At 41.4% G+C, this 18,894-nt stretch overlaps 1 protein-coding gene across 4 annotated transcripts in view; it reads left to right on the top strand.

Moving 5' to 3' along the window:
* Positions 1 to 437: 437 nt before the first annotated feature.
* CTNNBIP1 (catenin beta interacting protein 1) overlaps positions 438 to 18,894 on the top strand; it is a 61,342-nt gene continuing 42,885 nt past the window's right edge. Inside the window, exons 1-2 of one of the 4 annotated variants that reach the window (XM_084651578.1) lie at positions 439 to 672; positions 2,531 to 2,601. The gene's annotated coding sequence lies outside the window, so the exon portion shown is untranslated. Of the gene's footprint in view, positions 673 to 2,530; positions 2,602 to 18,894 lie in introns of all 4 variants that reach the window. The other 3 variants (XM_084651580.1, XM_084651577.1, XM_084651579.1) reach the window with 3 other exon arrangements.

Raw genomic sequence — 18,894 nt, forward strand, 5'->3', positions numbered from 1 at the left:
TTGGCCACACCTCCTTCTCGCTGGCTCCTCCTGCTGAATCACTGACCACGCCCTTTGTCCTCCTTCGAGCCCCCCACCCCCTTCTCCGCCAGCTAGCCACCCCCCTACCTTTTAACTCCTCCCACTGGTTATTGGGCCGCTCTCACCCCCACTCCTTTCTGCCCTCTCCTCTTCGTTTTAATCCCACTTCTCGTCCTCTGGCTATTCCCTATGCTGCGCTCCCCCTTCCCCCGGGTTTAAACTCATTTTGCCCCCCCCCCGCCGCCCGTTACTTGGCCCCGCCCCTTGACTGTAGCTCCACCCCAAACGTGGCCACACCCCTTTCCACCTCTCTGGCCCCTCCCTTCCCTATGGCTCTAACTCCTCCTCCTATGGCCCCATGGCCCCACCCCCAGGTTCGGAGGCCGCCCTCTGCCCCGCCCCCTCGGGTTGTGCCTGAGGCGCCGCCGCTGCCCTGGGCGCTGGGACGCGGCGGGTCCCTCCCCCGGAGCCGCCCAGGCGCCTCCCTCGCTGGGCCGCCGCGGTGAGTCACGACGGAGGAGGCGGCCGCTCGCGCTCGCTTTCTCTCTGCCGCGGCTCCGGATCAGGCCCCCGCGCCTGCCGCCGCCGCCCGTCCCGCCGGGAGCCCGCCGCCCCTTCGCCTGCCCCGGGCCGCTCTGGCCCCGCACCCAGGTGAGCACCGCGGGCCCGGGGCCCCGCTCCCGCCCGCCCTTTGTTCCCGGGGCTCGGGCTGCTGTAACAAAGGGAGCTGGGCCGGGAGCCGCTTGGTGTGAGGGAGCCTGGGGGCCAGCCCCCCTGTCCCGGGCCTCTCTGCCAGACCCGTCAGCCCCCACCCGGGTCCCGCTCCGCCTGGCCTCCTCAGCTCCAGCCCCCCGCACTGCCTCCCCCCCTTCCTGGGGCCTTCTCGCTGCCCCAGGGCTGCCCCAGGCCCCCTCCTGGGGCTGCTCCGCTCCTCACCCAGGGCGCCTCTCCGCTTCCCCGCTCGCTGCCTCCTGCTCTAGGGCTCTCCCGGGTCCCTCCACCCCTTTCTCGGGGCTCCCCGCTAGGCTCCAGGCCCTCCCCAGCGGGGCCCCGAATCCCCCCTGCGCTCTGCTCTCGGGGCACCCGGACCCGCCCTTCCCGAGGCTGGTCTCAGCGCCGGTCCCAAGGACATTGCTCTGCAGAGTGCCCCCGTCCGCTTGGTCCTGCCTTACCTGCTCTGAATCCCTGCCCTCCTCCATCCCCTCGCCTCGCTACTCTGCCCCACGCAACCCTTCCCCCCTGAAGATGCTGATTTCAGACTGGTTTCAGAGTAGCAGCCGTGTTAGTCTGTATTCGCAAAAAGAAAAGGAGGACTTGTGGCACCTTAGAGACTAACCAATTTATTAGAGCATAAGCTTTCGTGAGCTACAGCTCACTTCCTCAGATGCATCTGAGGAAGTGAGCTGTAGCTCACGAAAGCTTATGCTCTAATAAATTGGTTAGTCTCTAAGGTGCCACAAGTCCTCCTTTTCTTTTTGATTTCAGACTGACTCCTCACGGGTTCCGCCCCTAGCCAGAGCTGCCTGCCGAGGTAGTCACAGTCCTAAACTAATGGTGAAGATGACACTTCGCTTTCGGTCAGGTCGTATAGCCGATAGCTACTGTCTTCAGCGTGCTCTGTAGCCTTTTACTTCCCCTTCTCTCTCTCCTTCTGCTGGTGGTGCAAAAAATCTCAACTCCTGCTGTGGAAGTTGGGTAACAGTATGTGATTTCTGTCTGCCTTGAGTCCAAGTGGTTTTAGGCATTCATGGCTTTTAAACCCCCGGCTAGTAATGGATACTTAGTCACTGCAGTCTTTTAAAATAGGTATGGTATTTTGCTTCACTTCCTGACTGCTATGTTGTGTTTCTGTGCACTATTAAACAGCTGTTAGGTCCTACCCCAGACTGCATTTCTGTGGCAGGTGAGGTAATTCCCACATAAAGCTGATTAATGTGCTTTAAAATCTTCAGATGACAGGTGAGGAATACAATTTTAATAAACAGAGCGCTTAAGCTCACAGCAATGTATTCCATGCAATCTGTTCATGTGTACAGTATGCCTTATAAAAGTTACACCCAGCTTCATAGCTGTTAGAGACAAATACAGGTAATTTAGATTGAATGGCATACAGGTAGAAGAAATGTGAAGAGCCTCATTATGAGGCTCCAGGAAGTATTTAATAGAGATGGAGATGGAATTTAGTTGTAGATAATGTCTGTATAACCTTGAATCTAAATAGATGTGCTCTTGATCATTTCTGTTAAAGTAACATATAATTGCAGGGTGCACAATGTCAGGGCAGCATTAGGCCTGAGCCAGTGATGCAGTTGCAGTAGGGTTCTGTGCGTCCAGGGGCGTCTGTTAATGTACCACATGCATACAACTGGACTCCCAGCACCATCTATTCTGCTTCCACTCTTCAGCAGATACGTCGTTCCCCAGTTTCCAGCTCCCCAGTTGAATACTGAGAATAAAGGTGGACATCTGTTGGCTCACAATATACTTTTTTTCTTCACTTTGATGGCAGACAGCTGCTTGTGACAGGAACAATGAATGATACTCCGTAGAGCAAATCATTGTCAGAGGCCAGGGAGAGAGGTATGTCAGTAGCTGAAATACTGTTTCTGCCCTGGGAAATGGATAAGAAATTAGTTTGGGCTCTGCTTACCATCTAAACGTACTTTATAAATATGCTTCTGGTACACTCTGAGGAGAGGTAAAAGCCATGTCATTTTGTGGTCTGTATAGGTACTCTCTTGTGGGGGAGAAGAATAGAATAGTTTGCTCTTTTGTGGAGGGTCTTTTTGAGGATTTCTGAGCTCTTGACAAACTCATTAAGTTTTATAGCTCTCATATGAGGCGAGGTAAGGCATCTCTTTCTTACAAATGGAGTAAGTGTGCAAAAACTAAGGCACAAAGAAGTTGAGCTAATCAGGCTAAATCAGAGGTTCAAAAATCTGCAGGATAACTGGCTTTGAATCCAGTACTGTAGAAAGTTAGACAGCTACTGTCCTGTTATACCCAAACAGCTATCTTTTCTGATAAATATTGAGGGGAGCACAATTGTGTGTGTAAAGTAAAAATTACCTTTAGGTAGCCTACTAAACTACTATGTTGTGCATTAATTTCCCTAGCTTTGGTATTTTATTGCCAGTGTCTGACATGAAGTGTATATTGTCAAGTATTGGATGTGCATCACTATATTTTAGTGTAAATCCACATACTTTAAAAATAGAAATATTGAGAGATGTGTATGTATAAAACTTTTTAATACTATACCTTTACATAAACAGACTTAACCTGTTATCAGCCACAAAGCTAGCGCCCTATTCTCATCCTGTCTTTTGCCTCTGCCACATGGGCATAGATGGAACACAGTAACGGATGTGCTGTAGAAACACTAGAATGACTTCATGATGCTATTAGCAGGAAAAAGTGTTTGCTCTTTGATATTATTTGCAGCATTTTTGTAAAAATTAGTAGATTCCACAGTATAACTGTAGCGTTTGTATGTGTGGATTTATGCGCTCTTTCAGTTGATGTAAGCACATGTTAGTTGGATAAATCTAAGCAGAGCTTTCAAGAATTAAAAAATAGATCATAAAGTGGCAATGAGAGAGAGGGAGCTGTAAGTGAGTTAACTGAATATATATAAGTTGGCCATTTGAAGTGCTTCAGTCCTCATAACAACTATTGTGAAATAAACTACTTACAAATGTAGTGCAATTAAAATACAAATTTTGGCAAAATCCTGAAAATGCCTCAAAGTGAGCAGAGACTGAGATTTCCAATGGAAACCCATTCAATATTCTGGGGATGGCCCCTACAACATTAACATGAATCATGTTTGTCATCTTCCTGGACACGTAATTATTATTTGTTATTGAAGTTGCACTGAGAAGCCCTAGTCATAGACCAGGAATCCATTGTGCTAGGAGCTGTACAAACACAGAATAAAAAATACAGTCCCTGCTGCCAAAAAGGAGAATGGAGCAATTCTACCTGATAGTGATGCGTGTGCTTTTTGACCTCACCCAGAAGGGAGAGGAGTATATAATGGCAAATATAATGTCCATCGGGGTTTGCAAATACACAGTTATTCATATAAAATATTAAAGAATGTTAGGTGCATAGGGAACAACTTGTGTAAAATAAATTGGTCGTGGCTATTTGCTATGAAATGCTGTTGAGTTGCTAACCTCTCTAAAAAGAAAAGGAGTACTTGTGGCACCTTAGAGACTAACCAGTTTATTTGAGTATAAGCTTTCGTGAGCTGTAGCTCACGAAAGCTTATGCTCAAATAAACTGGTTAGTCTCTAAGGTGCCACAAGTACTCCTTTTCTTTTTGCGAATACAGGCTAACAAGGCTGCTACTCTGTAACCTCTCTAAAGTTTCATTATTATCTGGAATTAGAACCTTTCTGTAAAATGTAAATCTATTCAATTTTTTAAAATGTTTTAATTTATACATCCAGTATTTTAACAGAAAGCAGCCATCTTCATAGACTGACCTAGTTTGCGATGCCAGAAATACAGTTCAGCATTGAGTGCATATGGGAGGCAAGAACTTTCAAAAACCACTGTTGAATTTATTGAGAAAAAAATTCATTACAGCTTTCCTCATAACAACCTTGATATCTCCTGAAAATTTCCCATTCATTCAGATGCTGACTTGCAATTCCTCTGTTGCAAACTGTTATCAGATTGGATTTCCAGCTGAGAGGTATCAGTAAAATAGCAGCTATCACTGACACACCAGCACCAGTCATGTAGTTGAAATGCTGAAACAGTGACTGGTCCTTGTATAATTATTTTGAAAAACATTTTAAAAATAGTAGAATCCTTATGGTTATCCTGAATATTTATATAATGGGGAGTCAATAGAACAGGGAGATGTGCAGGAAATTGGTTAGAAATAGGGGTTTGGACAGTGAAAGTGTTGGGTAATGGAGATATTTCTGTATTTACAAATGTAATATTTTAAATACTAAAACTAATCAGTGATGATTTTAATTTTGAAGTATCGTCCGCTATGGCATGCTCCTCTGGAATGCTATCTGTGGCTGAATAGGCCTACCATAAACCACAAAGACTGAAACACATAATAAATAGAGGCTTACAAGAGATGAAAACAATATTTAACATTTAATAGTTTCTTCCTGTCTCTTGCCACCCCCCCCACAAGATAAATAAACTAATCAAGATCCATCCTTTGACCCCAAGTATCATGCAGAGTGCGCCTTACAAAGAAATATATATATAAAGATTTTGTACTGTTTAAGATATTATCTAATAATCTTATACCTTAATTTACATATTACATGAGAACTATACATTCTTCATATTTAAGGAACCAATTTTGGAAACCCATTATAAATGGCCTTGTCTGTGTCTCTTACAAAACTTTGAGACTATGCTCTATTTTCTGTCTTTTCAGTTTAAGAATTTTGATTTGCTGAGATATGAAGTGTGTTCATTAATTTCAGCCCTGATCCAAGAAAACATGTTTAACTTTAAGTATGTGCATAGTATCATTTAAGCTAACTGAGATACTTGTGTGCTTAAGTTAACCACCTGCTTAGGGTTTATGTAGTATTTACAGGTTAAGAGAAAGCAAGGACCAGAAACAATTCTCCTCGGTAATTTTATCAAGCAAGAACTGCTGAGGAGCTGGGATTAACTCTGGGTCTGTGTTGGCCAAAGAAATATCAGATAGTGTTGCATATTGCGTACTGCAGAGAATTAAAAATGAAGATTCCCTTTGTTCTGTTCCTTGCTCTGCATTTGACTTCCGATGTGAAGAGTTGGACAAATGCTGAAAATACTTTGAATATCAGTTTGAATTTTTAAGCTAGTTTAAGTATTTGATTTTTTTGTGCCTCATCTGCATTCACTTTCTGTGAATATTCTAGAAAAAATGTCATGAACATGAATGCTAGCAAAAAACTGATTTTAAAACTAATGACTGGAAGCAGATTTTATATTGAAAAACTAATGCATAGTATAAATTGTGAATTTCAGATTTTCATTTGACTATTTAAAATTCTCTTGGGTTGTTACATAAGTCACCAGTCAGAAAAGAAATAATAAAACTTGTCTTGTGTAAGTAGCCAACATCACTAAACATTAAAAATTTGCATGGGCTCTTTGCAGATTTGCAGTCCAAGAGTTACTTTTAAGAAAGTCTTCATTTTCTCAATTTGTTAGAGGATAATTAATGGAAAATGAAAAATCTGACATTTTTTTTCTGTTTATCTGCTGAGCTCTGTTTGTGACCATAGGTAAGTCAAGCAGAGTCACACAGAGCTTTCTTCTCTTTCTATAAAATAATAAACTACCCTGTAAGAATGTTGTGAGATTTAATTAGTTTTAATACTGCCTCTGCACTCATAAGGCCTGATTCAAAGTCCACTGAAATACTTGAGTCTTTCCATTAACTTTATGGGCCTGATCCAAAGCTCACTAGTGTTTTTCGTTAGAGTACATGAGCCTTGTGTACAGTACGCTATGGAAACATGACCTAAATTTTTTTCAGTAAGCTCTCTCCAGTGCTGCAAACTGAAAATACTGCAACAGCATCAAGTAAACAATAAGTGGAGGTCTTTAATTAAAATATGAAAGAATAATACCACCAGCACAATATTCTTTGGTATTTAATATATAAATTTAATTTTAGGTGGTCCCTCAATTATCAATGAGACAAATTTTGTCTTGAATGCTGATAACTTAATCGCAAATTGCGGAGGAGTGGGGGTGGGGTTGTACAGCTAGTCATGGGAGGCTGTTTGAGACTCTGTGATTAAATACTATAGTTGGATGCTTCTGCTAAAATGTCTTTTAGTGATACAGATTCTAAAAATATATTCATTGTCTTATAAGTATTGACACAGATTTAGATGAGTTGCGAGTGTTCATATCTCTGAGCTGCTTTTTTTTGCTGTCAGCAGATTCTGGAAACTACTCATCAGTCTATGTAGGATTCACATTTGGAAGATTTTCCTTCTGTCATGGAAGCTAGAGATTTTTTTATTTTTTTTAAATGAAAACTTAACCAGTGCCCCAAAACTTACAGTAATGTATTGATTTAGCATTAAATTTCACAGCAACTGAAATGCATGGGGCCCTGATTGCACATTAGTTTACTCTGAACTGTAGCAGATTTTTCTTGTATAATAGTACTTGTAATTACTCTCTCCACCAAAAACAAAACAGTATGTGTTATCTAACCATTATGCATAGGGTTTTAAATTCTACCTAAAATATTGAACCTGTAATGGTGAAAAAACTTAGCTTTTGACCCTAACTATATCATTTCTGAGGGACAGATTATAAAGTTGATAACTTTCTTAATGGTTATAACTAATGCAGTAACATCCATCTAGTTTTTCCCTTCAGCTGGGAATTTCACTTCTAGAGATGGTTTGTAATTATGCTAAATTGTTTGGGATATGCAAAAAGCCTGCTAGAATCTCATTGGATTTTCCCCCTTATGTGATATAGTTACACTGTAACAGTTGATCAGTAAAACCTCTTAAACAATACCTAATTTTAGAGCTCAAAACAAATCTTATTAAACAGTTGCAAAAATATCTGCCTTATATCAAGTGTGTTGGTTAATGGTCCCAGGGTTTCTGAAACACTTATAATTACTGATATATAATGGCATTTTGGTTAAGCTGCTTACGTTGGTTAATCAGGGTATGTACTCTAGGGTCTGTATCCCTCTTCTTTGCTGTGGATTAGGGATGCAATCTATCTGGTAAATGCTCTGGGCCTCTGATATATAGAGGCATCTGAAGCCATCAGTCTTCTTGAAAAGTGTTTAGTGTTAATACCTGAATAAATCAAACTTTCAGGACAGTGGAGCATGGAGTCCCATATGCAGCACAGTCTAGTTATTTTCTTTACTGCTGTGAGTATATTCTCAGCGTTTTACTGGCCTGTCTTTCTCCCACTCTCCACTGACTGAAAGTTTGTAGGAGTTATTTCTTTACAGCCCATATGTTAATAGGTTTTTCTGCTTAGGGGAAAATTCTGTTGTCAAATTAATGAGTTCATTGAGATTATTTCACAGTTTAGTGCTAAATATAACTAACTTTTCACATACAAGACCGTGTCAAGGAAGGAAATTGCATCCCTGCTTCCTGAGAAACAGGGAGCCCCTTGAGGGCAAGATTTCCTTCCCTGCAATCCCACCTTCTATTAGAAACTCTTATATTGCATAACATTACAACAAGTGAAAAACTACAGCTGGTAAAACATCTGCATCAAAACCAATATGTAATTAAGTGTTTGTGTTTTGAATTTGTGGATGGTAGAAGTCCTACTTGTGAAAAGGATGACAAGGAATCAAATCCCTTTCTTCTCCACCTCTTCCCTTCCCCCCACAAAATCCCTTTGAAAACTGGGCTAGTTCATTTTATGATCTAATAAACAAAATGGAAAGTCTGAGGCTGTTTCTGCTGCTTTTTTAACAGAAGCTTCAAAGAGAGTAAGAAGGCAGGAAAATTGCTTGCATAAACTAACTGGCATTAACAGAGACCAATTTATAACATGCAGGAAGAATATTTCATATGGAGTACATTCTTGGTAAGATCCTTGGAGCAGGGAACTGTTTTGCATAGAGCAAAGTGTGATGTTAGTGCTATCCAAATAACAAGGCGGTATAATTGGTCTATGCTGCAACTGGCTACAACACATTCCCCTGTAATATAAATGGGCTAAGGAAATCATTAAATTGTTGTAGATTTTGGTTTTAAGCAAAAACAACTGAAAAACACACTTTACGTTTAGTTGGCTTTAAAAATATACATTGATGAAAACAAAAAGTAGTCCTTTCTGAAGGGATTTTAACCTTCATTCACTTCCTGGCCATGTACGGGAAGCAGCACAGGAAGCATTGTGTATATTGTACATGTGCTCCAAACATACTGATTGGGCAGGAGTGAATAAGTAATGCCTACATCATTACTGTAAGCCGACTTCGTCACCCTTTGAGGCCAGAAAACTGTTAATTGTTTTTGTCCATTGTTAAACACCCAATTTCCACAAAGAGCATTTGTTAGCATTTGAGACACACACTAAAACTTATATAGTATTGCTCATAAAACAGGAAATTGATCACCTGTCTAATGGTTATCCAATTGTAATAACTAGCTGTTATATACAGAAATAACGATTATAGGTAAATAGGCCAGTTATCTCCTCTAAAAGACGTGTTGTACCTTAAACATAAACAGCTTTCTCAGTAAAAGTATATGTTCTAGAACAGGGGTTCTCAAATTTCATTGCATCGTGACCCCTTCTGACAACAAAAAGTACTACATGACCTCATGACGGGGGACCAAAGCTTGAGCCCAGCCGAGCCCTACCAGCTTGGGCAGGAGGGATGGGGGGCAAAGCCCAAGCCCTGGGGTGCGGAAGGCCAAGTCCAAAGGTTTCAGCGCCAGGTGTGGGGCCTGTAAACTGAGCCCTGCCACCCATGGCTGAAGCCCTCTAACTTTGGCCTCGGACAGTGGGGCTCAGTCTTTGGCCCCAGGTGATAGGGCTTGGGCTTCATCTTCAGCCCCAGGCCCTAGCAAGTCTAACACCAGTGCTGGTGACCCCATTAAAAAGGGGTTGTGACCCACTTTGGGGTCCCAACCCACAGTTTGAGAACCCCTTTTCTAGAATTACCATTGTTACCCATCAGCGTAAATTGCAGGGCAGCACAGGTCATATTTTTCCATTAAAAATATCTTCAATATGCTGAGCATCTGCAGAAAGATACTTTGGTGACTAGCACCACAGAAATACCGATAAGTAAAAGGGTGCTTCAGTAAGTGATATAGACTAGGAGATAAGTATTTCCAGTACACGTTAATTATAGTGTCTCTAGTTAAATATAACAGTAGTGTGCACTCAAAATGGGGAGAAGAAAGTTTGATCACCATCCAAAGGCAGTTTGACTCCAAATATAGTTGTTACAATTTTGGGGTTTTAGTCCCATTCTTGCAAATATTTGTACAATTACAAATTACTGCTGCTCTAATTGCCCACAGGAACTTATTGGATTTCTGCCTGTTCTGTTTTTTCAGATTGTTCTGCAATGGTTTGTCATTTGAACTGTGTTGTTTTTAGTGTAATTTATGTTTTAGATTTTGTCTTCATTTCAATATAAAATAAAATACCATTTCAGCCACCAGTAAGACTGAGTCAGAACAATATGCAATCATTTTTAAATCTAAATAAAAATGTAATTGTGAATAATGTCCACTTGGCTTGAAATCTGGAACTGAACATACAAAATAATACTAGACTAGTTTTCCATTAGGGCAGTCTTGTGTGCTGATGATTTCTTCCTAGTTCCCCTTCTGGCCAGTAAAGAATAGCCTAATGGAGCTGGAAATCACCATTCATACATATCTATTTCAAGTCCTGTAGTATACTTTGACACACATGTGTGGTAGGCTTGTTTTGATTAAACTCATTGTGAAAAAACTTACATTTTACTTCTTACTCAATAAGTCTGTAGAGTGGTCTAGCAAATTCTCAATTTGTCCATTGCCACAATGGGCCAATTCTTTATCACTAGGTCTACTGTGTGGAGTTTAAGTATTGACATCATGTGAATGGTGGTTGCTATTGCCTGGTGCTCTGGCTTCTATATAATAAATAGCAGCCTCATGCATATAGACTGGATTTTTCTGAAGAAAAGGTTCATAAGCCTTTAGGCATAAGATCCTGGGTTGTTTTTTACTGCTTTGAGTCTCGCACTTACTAGCTCTTGTAAAGCCTCAAGTGAAAGATCCTCTCCTTGAAATGTGAGAGAATTCAGTCACAAAGATGACTAAGTCCATCATGAGTTATGTGACCACAGTAGTCAGTTTTGATCTCCGTATGAAAATTCTTCCTTTAGCACCTGAATCAGTTCCTGAAATATGTTCCCTAAGATGACTGCCAAATAATTAGTACCCCAAAATACATGAGTGGATACATCCAGAGGAGCTTACAGTTGCCTCAAGGGCATCAGCAAGAACTTGAAGTAGGTGTCCTCTTTTGGGACTTGAGTAATAAAGTTGTGAAAAAATTATTTCACATTAAAGTCAAACTTTAAAGACCGGGATCTTTGAGATCCTGAAAAGCCAGCACAAGGTTCTTTGATGGAGTGCACAACAACTGTGGAGTGACTTGTGGTTTGCAGTTTGAAACCTTTTTTCTCAAAGAGCAGTGGGAAATTATGGGGGTTGAAGTGGGTCACACAAGGAAATTTAGTTTTATCAACCTTTTTTGAAGAATGAAACAATAAGAAAACTGGATTTCAAGAGTTTACAAGAGTAAGGTAACTATGGGCTTCAATATGTTAAGTCTGGTCCCTTGAGAAATAAAGAGAAGGGGCATCTTAACTGGATACAACCAAAGTTCTGGGGTACTTCTCATTTTTTGTACATTCTGTATCGTTTCTGCTAGGTATCTGTCTTCCTATCCTACATCTTTGTACTGTTTCATATAAAACCATGAATCATCTAACGTTCTTGCAAGAAGTTCTGTTATTTGGCAGAGATGAAGGTTCTTTCCAGCTTCTTACAAACAATTACTAAATTGTCATGAGAAATGAGTCCTAACGACATCTTATTTTTCAGTCTTTCATAGAATCATAGCCCTGGTCTATACTAGGACTTTAGGTCGAATTTAGCAGCGTTAAATCGATGTAAACCTGCACCCGTCCACACGATGAAGCCCTTTATTTCGACTTAAAGGGCTCTTAAAATCCATTTCCTTACTCCACCCTGACAAGTGGATTAGCGCTTAAATCGGCCTTGCTGGGTCGAATTTGGGGTACTGTGGACCCAATTCGACGGTATTGACCTCCGGGAGCTATCCCAGAGTGCTCCATTGTGACTGCTCTGGACAGCACTCTCAGCTCAGATGCACGATTGTTTGCCGTTGCTCTGACGCAGGGGCGACTGACGACACAGCTTACAGGGTTGGCTTACAGGGAGTTAAAATCAACAAAGGGGGTGGCTTTACATCAAGGAGTATTTCAGGCAGGACTTCACGGAGGGTTCCAATAAGAAATGGTGCACCTAAGTTATTGTTCTTATTGGAACAAGGAGGTTAGTCTGGCCTCTGATTGATACATGGCTAGATTTACCTCACTACATCTTCTCTGTGAGTGACTGCAGTGTGACCTAGAGGAATGAGTCCCCTAGACAGGGGGCGGGGGGGGGTTTGCAAATGAGTACAAAACAAATCTGGTCTATTTCTTGTTTTGATCCACTCCATCTATCTTTTACATCTTTGGCTGGCAGCAGACGGTGCAGAAGGACTGCATGCCGTCCACATCTCATGGCTGCTCGGCAGAAGATGGTACAATAGGACTGCTAGCCATCCTCATCTCTTGCCTGCCCCGCAGAAGATGATGCAATAGGACTGCTAGCAATCCGTATTGCCTGCCTACTCACCATAAGATGGTTCAATAGGACTGACTGCAGGACTAAAGAGAATGACCTGATCAAGTCACTCCAAATTTAGTCCCTGCGCCCATGTCTGCCCAGGCGCTCCTGATCGACCTCACACAGGCGACCAGGAGCACCTCGGACATGACGATGACGGCTACTAGTCCTGTTGCACTGTCTGCTGCCACAAGGCAATGGGTTGCTGCTGCTGTGTAGCAATGCAGTACTGCGTCTGCCAGCGCCCAGGAGACATATGGTGACAGTGAGCTGAGCGGGCTCCATGCTTGCCGTGGTATGGCGTCTGCACAGGTAACTCAGGAAAAAAGGCGCGAAACGATTGTCTGCCCTTGCTTTCATGGAGGGAGGGAGGGAACGGGGGCCTGATGATATGTACCCAGAACCACCCGCGACAATGTTTTAGCTCCATCAGGCATTGGGATCTCAACCCAGAATTCCAATGGGCAGCGGAGACTGCGGGAACTGTGGGATAGCTACCCACAGTGCAAGGCTCCGGAAGTCGACTCTAGCCTCGGTACTGTGGAAGCACTCGGCCGAGTTAATGCACTTAATGCACTTAGAGCATTTTCTGTGGGGACACACAAACTCAAATACATAAAACCGATTTCTAAAAAAACGACTTCTATAAATTCGACCTAATTTCGTAGGGTAGACCTACCCACAGAGATGTAGGGCTGGAAGGGACCTTGAGAATGCGTCATGCCTGCCTGCCTGCCGTGCCCCCCCCCCCATGGTGTGGCAGGGCCAAATAAACCTAGACCATCCCTGACAGGTGTTTAATCCGTTTTTTAAAATCTCCAATGATGGGGATTCTTCCATCTCCCCTGGAAGCCTTATACTCTTATAGTTAAATTTTTTCCTAACATCTAACATAAATCTTCTGTGCTGCAGATTACGCCCCTTACTTGTCCTACATGGGCATGGAGAGCAATTGATCGCTGTCCTCTTTTATAACAGCCCTTAACATATTTAAAGACTGAGCAGGGATCTGATAGGTCGTCTTTTCTCAAGATTAAACATGCCCAGTTTTTTTATCTTTCCTCAGAGGTCAAGTTTTCTAAATCTTTTATCATTTTTGTTGTGTCATGTGGACTCTCCAATTTGTCCATGTTTCCTAAAGTGTGGCACCCGGAACTGGACACAGTACTCCAGCTGAGGTCTAACTAGTGCCGAGTAGAGTGGGACAATCAGCTCGTGTCTTACATATGACAATCCTGTTAACATATTCCAGAATATTAGCTTTCTGAGGTACTAGTTTTATAGACTTCTTATTTCTAAATTAGTATGTCTTGGTTTGTTTCATTTTGAGTTAATATGATGATAGTATCTGTTAACTTGGGCATTAGTTGAAAAATGTAAATCTACTTTAATGCTTGTACAAAATGCTTGTACTTTAATTCACTCCCAGAATACATGCTTTTAAGTGCCTAATTCTTTTTGTTATTTTCAGCATACCTTTAGAGATCCTACCAAGACTTGGCTAGTGTGTAGTAAAAAAGAATAAATAATTTGCTTTCTTACAGTGCAGAAATGTTTATATACATATTGACAGGAAAATGTATATAATCCTAAATACAGATAAATGCATAATATTTTTGCAACCACTGTCCCCCCTTCCATCCTATTGTTTGCTGTCACTTCCTTCATCTTTTCTAAAATTGTTTTGCTTGTACATTTTTCAAGGGGGCTACTATCTCTCTTTTCTAATCTGTCTGTAAAGCCGCTAGTTCACTTGATGATGTAAAAAGAATTATAATATTAAGTGGAGTTATATAACAGGTATATCTTATTTACTCACTAAAGCTTTAAATGCTGTGGTCACCAAGGGCAGGCCTACACTAGAAGGGCTACATTGGTGCAGCTGCAGCGCGTCTGGTGAAGACGCTCTGGGCCGACAGGAGAGCGCTCTCCCATCAGAATAATAACTCCACCTCCACGAGAGGTGGAAGCTACGTCTGCGAGAGAATGCTCTCCCTCTGACGCTTAGTGCCAGTGTGGATGGTGTTTAAGTCACTCAGAGAGGTGTCTTTTTCTAACGTAAGTTAGATTGACTTAAGTGGTAGTGTAGATCTGCCCTGAGACTGGCGAATCTCATGTAACTGCCCATTCTTTTGTGTACTCTGATTCCTATACTTTTATCCTAGGAACTTGTTTTTCCCCCTTTCTTAAGGGATTGAGGATATTTACGAAGTGATCCACAGAAAGGACCCCCCATAGAATGTTCTTTTGCTGCTTAATGTATAATAACTTTTACAGATGTAACTCTTTCTCCAATGTGCTACTGGTCATTAAGATGAGCAGCTTTCCATTATTGTATTTTTGGACAATTTCCTGTTTTGAAGGTTTGTAGCTTTGTTATAGATATGTGGTTGAGTGTTTGACGATCTGTAGAAGACACTAGCTGTTGAAATGGCTGATATAATATTCCATTATCAGCTGTTAAAGGTCAGCTTGACTACAGTAATGTCTTCTATTTTATATTATTTCTTCAGAATTGCATTGGTTTGGTGACTCTAGGATTCTATAGTCTTTCTTGCATCTTTTTCAGTTATGTTTTTTTTTTTTCAGTTGGTTATCTTTTAAGAGGTAAATGTGGTTTAGGTCTGGTGTACATTACAGACCTATAACTGCGTTTCTCAGGGATGTGAAAAATCCACACCCCTGAGCGACATAATTATTCCAACGGAATCATAGGATATCAGGGTTGGAAGGGATCTCAGAAGGTCATCTAGTCCAACCCCCTGCTCGAAGCAAGACCAATCCCCTTTTTTTATTTTTTTGCCCCAGATCCCTAAATGGCCCCCTCAAGGATTGAACTCTCAACCCTGAGTTGAGCAGGCCAGTGCTCAAACCAGTGAGCTACCCCTCCCCTACACTGCCAAAGTGTAGACAGCACTATGTTTAAAGGACAGCTTCTCTGATAGATGTAGCTACCACTAATTGGGGAGGTAGATTAACTAATCCGACAGGAGAGCTCTCACTCGTGGGCATAGAGCATCTTCGTTAAAGAGCTACAGCAGTGCAGATGCGCCGATGCAGCATTTTAAGTGTAGATTTGCTCCTAAATGTGAATATTTTGTTTTGAATGTGTATGAAAATAAGCTTTCGCTAAAGGTTTTAAAAAACATTTTAAATTAGGGACGTTATCAAACTTGTAGAGAGATTTGAATATCATTTCAGATATGTAATGTTGTAACTTTAAGGCACAACAAGGCTGAGTACTTTTTCTGGAATTAAAAGTTGCCTTAAAAAAAAAAAGAATTATCTAAAAATATATGCTGTCTCATTTACCTTTATGAGGCATACAAGATACTCTACTTCATATGTTGTTAGTGTGATATTCTAAAAATCTAATCCAAAACATGGTTTATGTATGCCTACATCATCAGACAATGAAGTGTAGCTGTAGCTCTCAAAAGCTTATGCTCAAATAAATTTGTTAGTCTCTAAGGTGCCACAAGTCCTCCTGTTCTTTTTATAGTGATATAGATATACAGATAAGTTGGAAGTTACCATACAAAGTGTGAGAGGCTAATTAGTTAAGATGAGCTATTATCAGCAGGAGAAAAAAACTTTTGTAGTGATAATCAAGATGGCCCATTTAGACAGTTGACAAGAAGGTGTGAGGATACTTAACTTAAGGAAATAGAAAAGGAGTACTTGTGGCACCTTAGAGACTCATGAAAGCTTATGCTCAAATAAATTGGTCTCTGAGGTGCCACAAGTACTTCTTTTCTTTTTGCGAATACAGACTAACACGGCTGCTACTCTGAAACTTAAGGAAATAGATTCAATATGTGTAATAACCCAGCCACTCCCAGTCTCCGTTCAAACCCAAGTTAATGGTATCTAGTTTGCATATTAATTCAAGCTCAGCAGTTTCTCATTGGAGTCTGTTTTTGAAGCTTTTCTGTTGCAAAATGTCCACCCTTAAATCTTTTACTGAGTGGCCAGAGAGGTTGAAGTGTTCTCCTACCGGTTTTTGAATGTTGTTATTCCTGATGTCAGATTTGTGTCCATTTATTCTTTTGTGTAGAGACTGTCCGGTTTGGCCAACGTACATGGCAGATGGGCATTGCTGACAAATGATAGCATATATCACATTGGTAGACGTGCAGGTGAAGAAGCCCCTGATGGCGTGGCTAATGTGATTAGGTCCTATGATGGTGTCACTTGAATAAATACGTGGACAGAGTTGGCATCGGGCTTTGTTGCAAGGATAGGTTCCTGGGTTAGTGTTTTTGTTTTGTGGTGTGTGGTTGCTGGTGAGTATTTGCTTCAGGTTGGGGAGCTGTCTGTAAGCGAGGACTGGTCTGTCTCCCAAGATCTGTGAGAGTGATGGGTCGTCCTTCATGATAGGTTGTAGATCATTGATGATGCGCTGGAGAGGTTTTAGTTGGGGGCTGAAGGTGATGGCTAGTGTCATTCTGTTATTTTCTTCGTTGGGCCTGTCCTGTAGTAGGTGACTTCTGGGTACTCTTCTGGGTCTGTCAATCTGTTTTTTCACTTCAGCAGGTGGGTATTGTAGTTTTAAGTGTGCTTGATAGAGATCTTGTAGGTGTTTCTCTGTCTGAGAGAGTGGAGCAAAGGTTAAAGGGACTTCATGTTGGTTGGTAACTTATATTTGCATAATTCATGTGAAACCTGCGGAAGCGAGGTTTGTTGAAGATACCTCGTCATTTGAACTTTTATTGTCCTCTTCCTTTAATTTAGGTCATTAGATTGAAAGATGTCTTCATATAGATCCAGCAAGGATCGAAGAGAGAAATACTTTTTGTAACTGAACAAGCTCCCTTTGGGTTTTTATTTGTTGGAAACTATTGGAAAAATGCAACCGTCTAAAGGAAACTGTGAATCTACAACTTAAGTTTCAGAGGTTTCAGAGTAACAGATGAAGTGAGCTGTAGCTCAAGAAAGCTTATGCTCAAATAAATTGGTTAGTCTCTAAGGTGCCACAAGTACTCCTTTTCTTTAAGTTTTAGAGATTCCCATATGACTGACATTAATACTTTACATTATTAAAACTGAACAGGTAAAACTTACTTTAGACCATTATTTTTGTGGGCAGTTTACTCCTTGCCTTTTGGTCAGCCTGCACTATTCTAATAGTGAAATTGAACAAACTTTTACTCTTATGCATAAGTACAATGTTGGTGTTTGGATATACATCATTGCATTGGAATACTTCTCTGAAAGAAGAATGGGGGAAAAAAGAACCTTAGACTTCTATTAAGATTTGTATTAAAAACAAATATGCTTTTCAATCTAAAATTTTGTGGGTTTTAGTTGGGTGTCACATTCATGCAGAACCTAGAAATGAATTGGAGGGTAGTAGTTTTGATTCTTTTCTTGGATACAAAGTAGCTGTTTATTAATGTACCTGTTTGTGACACAGAACTATAGTGTTACTGAAGACAGAACCAGAATGCTCTTGAACCCTGCATGTGATATTACCCAGTAGAGAAGCACCCTCCAGGGTTTGTGATGAGAATGACTTCCCTACCCCACTCTGAATTTTGAGGTAGAATGGGCAGAGTTGACGGAATCATGATACAAAGGAAAAGCTTTCAGTAACTGTTGTAATTGCTCTTTAATTTGAGGCAAGACCACTCTCAGTGGCAAGATTCACTTTACCTGAGGGGTTGTTCTTGTAGGTTTAGAGATGAAAAAAATATTTTAATAAACTAAGTTTGTGTCTGGGCAGCCTGATTCTTCCCTTCTCCCCCAACAACTCAGGATCAAAGACTTGCTTCTGAGTAGCACAGGGGCTTCAGGAGTTACTCTGCAATTGACTGCCTTCCGTCTCCACTCTGTGGAGCACCAGCAACAAAAGGGAGTTAATGCTGCTTGCTGCAGTATACTGTCCTTCCAAGCAGGAGCATGCTATGGAGAACAGTTGCTCCCCCACCTGTTGCTCCTGTTTTAGCCCCCAAAACCAGTATGGCGTAACTCTCATGGAGCTCCAGCAGAAAAGGTTCTGTGGTGTTGCTAGGAGGGAGAGCATGTTGTGGAGCCAGTATTTGCTGCTTTCCATGGCTCCTTTTTGGCCTCCCTTGCATTTGGAAGTGAACGAGCGACTGTAATGTTTAATTTCTTCCCTGTACTTCCAGGATAGGGTCTCCTTTTTTTTATTAGCTGTTTCTACGCTAGCAAATTCTGAAAACGTTGTATTTTCACTACTGTAGATCTGCTGGTGATAGCAACCATGGGATCACTAGTGTAGATAGTAAAGATATCTTTATAATTGCAGAGAGGGGTTTCTTTACATGGTAGTTAACAATGCCTAATTCCAGTCTACATTAGCATCTCAGTGATACTGCTTAAGAAGGATAGTAACTTTTTACTGTTTAGGTGCACCCTCTATAGTCAAGACTTCAGTTCGGTCCTGCTCACTCCCACCTCAAATTTACAGGCTGCTAGACTGGGTCCAGTAGCT

This window comes from Lepidochelys olivacea (genome assembly GCF_965140295.1).
Source record: "Lepidochelys olivacea isolate rLepOli2 genome assembly, chromosome: 18".
NCBI lineage: Eukaryota > Metazoa > Chordata > Testudines > Cheloniidae > Lepidochelys > Lepidochelys olivacea.